This window comes from Suricata suricatta, chromosome 14 (genome assembly GCF_006229205.1).
Source record: "Suricata suricatta isolate VVHF042 chromosome 14, meerkat_22Aug2017_6uvM2_HiC, whole genome shotgun sequence".
Classification (NCBI taxonomy): domain Eukaryota; kingdom Metazoa; phylum Chordata; class Mammalia; order Carnivora; family Herpestidae; genus Suricata; species Suricata suricatta.
This window is the reverse complement of record NC_043713.1, coordinates 36,369,395-36,372,318: the sequence shown is the minus strand read 5'-3', so window position 1 is coordinate 36,372,318 and position 2,924 is coordinate 36,369,395. Positions and strand designations below refer to the sequence as shown.

General features: G+C 39.3%; 1 pseudogene; it reads right to left on the bottom strand.

Annotated features, from left to right (window-relative positions):
• Positions 1-6: 6 nt before the first annotated feature.
• Positions 7-1,771, bottom strand: LOC115277818 (annotated as a pseudogene).
• Positions 1,772-2,924: the final 1,153 nt, after the last annotated feature.

Sequence of the window (2,924 nt, the reverse complement as noted above, 5' to 3'; positions counted from 1 at the left end):
TCCTCTCACAGTTCATTAACAATGGTAAAGCACTATTCTAGGAATTAGAACATGCCACCTCCCATACCACCTCCCATTCCGCCCATTCCACCCATTCCAGGGTCCTTCTCTTCCTTAGGAATTTCGGTGACTACAACTTCTGCTGTAGTTAACAGAGAGGCCACGCCAGCAGCATCCAATAAAGCAGTTCTTACAACCTTAGTTGGATCAATGATACCCTTTCCTACCATATTCACAAAATCTCCAAGCATAGCATCATAACCGACTTCTGAGGAACTCTGCATAATTTTCTCAACTATCAATGATGCTTCAACACCTGCATTCTTAGCAATGGTCATTGCAGGGATTTTGAGTGTTCTCTTAATGATTTCTATGCCAATTTTTTTATCTTCATTAGCTGGAGTTATTGAATCCAAGGCTGGAATGCACCAAAGTAGGGCACAACCTCCTCCCAGAACAATGCCTTCTTCAGTAGCAGCTCAAGTAGCATTGAGGGCATCTGTAACTCTGTCTTTCTTTTCATTCACTTCAACATCACTTGTGCCACCAACCTTTAGCACAGCTACTCCATCTGAGAGTTTTGCCAGATGTTCATTCAGCTTTTCCTTTTCATATTCACTAGTTGTGATATCTAACTGCTCAATGATTTCTTGGATTCATTTTTCAATTTGAGCCTTGTCACCTTTTCCTTTTAAGAGCATGGCATCATCTTTGGTCACAATGACCTCTCCAACTTTTCCTAAGTCATGAGGCTGAACATCTTCAAGATTTAGAGTCAACCCTTCTCCGAACACTGCACCACCAGTAGCAATAGCCATATCTTTAAGCTGGTTCTTTCTATTGTCACCAAAACCTGGAGCTTTGACGGCAACAACTTGAAGACCAACTTTGAGCCTATTCAAAACGAGTGTACTCAGAGCTTCTCCATCAACATCTTCAGCAATTATGACCAAGGGCTTACGGTGAGCATTGGCAATTTCAAGAGCAGGTACAATGGACTGGACGCTAGAAATTTTCTTTTCACTCAACAGAACATAGGCATCTTGGATTCACATTTCTGCCCTTTTGATGTATTAATAAAATATGGAGAAACATAACCTCGGTCAAATTTCATGCCTTCAATAATTTCTAATTCATCATTTAGTGTTTTCCCATCCTTTACTGTGATGACACCTTTTCTTCCAACCTTTTTCATTGCATCAGAAATGATGTTGCCAATTTCTTTGTCTCCATTTGCAGAAATGGTAGCAACCTGAGCAATTTCTTCAGGTGTTGTCACAGGTTTAGACTGCTTCTTAAGTTCAGCAATTACAGCATCAACAGCTAACATCACACCTCTCCTGATTTCCACTGGATTAGCACCTTTGCTAATCTTCTCGAAGCCTTCCTTGGCGATAGACTGTGCCAGGACAGTAGCAGTAGTGGTGCCATTGCCAGCCTCTTCATTTGTGTTATTGGCAACATCTTGAACAAGTTTAGCGCCAATATTTTTATATTTATCTTTTAAGTCAATTGACTTTGCAACGGTCACACCATCTTTTGTTACTTTGGGACTGCCCCAACTCTGTTCAATAATCACTGTTCTTCCCTTTGGCCCCATAGTAACAGCTACAGCATTGGCTAAAAGGTCTACACCTTGAAGCATTAAGGCTCGGGCATCTGCACCAAATTTTACATCTTTGGCATAAGCCCGAGTGAGATGAGGAGCCAGTGCCCTGGACACTGGCCTAATTTGGCGAAGGACTGCGGGTAATCGAAGCATTTCTGCGGGGCAGCGGCAGGGCGTGCGGGTGATGAGGCAGGCCGTCGGAGGCAAGTGAGGCTAGAGGGTACTTTTGACATTAATGTGCAATTTCTCAAAACCACTTGGGAATTAAACACAATTTCATCCTGAGTGGCACCTGGGTGGCTCAGTCAGTTGAATGTCTGACTTTGGCTCAGGTCATGATCTCACGGTTTGTGAATTCAAGCCCCACATTGGGCTTGCTGCTCTCAGTGAAGAACCCACCTCAGATCTTCTGTCCCCCAACTCTGCCCCTCTCTCACTTGTGCTCTCTCAAGAATAAATATACATCAAAATTTTTTCATCAGTTTTTTCTTGACATATAATAGCAGTGATTTATGTAAAATATGTTATTACATATTTTACCATTATATTCTTTTAAAAATATACTCTGTGACATTTGTAATTTGACTTTTACTTAAAAAGAATTATGTAAAAAGAATTAAAATGACATAGTGTAGTTCCTCAAAAAATTAAAAATAGAAATGCTGTATGATCCAGTAATTCCACTTCTGTGTATAATCTTAGAAGAATTGAAAACAGAATCTTAAAGAGATATTTGTACACCCATAGTCAGAGCAGCATTATTTACAACAGCCAGAAGATGAAGGCCAAACAAGTGTTCACTGAGAAATGAATGGATAACCAAAATGTGGCATTGGACATGCAATGGAATATCATTCAGCCTTAGAAAGGAAGGAAATTCTGACACATGCTACAACATGAATGAATCTTAAGGATATTATGCTAAGTGAAATAATTCAGTTAGAAAAAGACAAATACTATATAATTGCATGTATATGATTAGAATCAATAGAGTAGTGAAATTCATAAAGATAGAAAATAGAATGGAGATTGCTGGGGCTGGGGGAGGGGGAATGGGAAGTTGTTTAATGCGTAGTTTCAGTTTTGCAAGATGGAAAGAATTCTGGAGATTGGCTTCACAACAACGTGAATGTGAACCATACACCAAATGGTTAAGATGGTAAATTTTATGTTATGCATATTTTATCGTAATTTTTAAAATTCCAACAGTGTATAAAATGAAATTTATAGAGAAGATTATTCAGAAACCAGTGAAAGAATATTGAGAGAAATTAAAGAGAACACCTAAATAAATGGAGTGATATCCTGTGTTCAT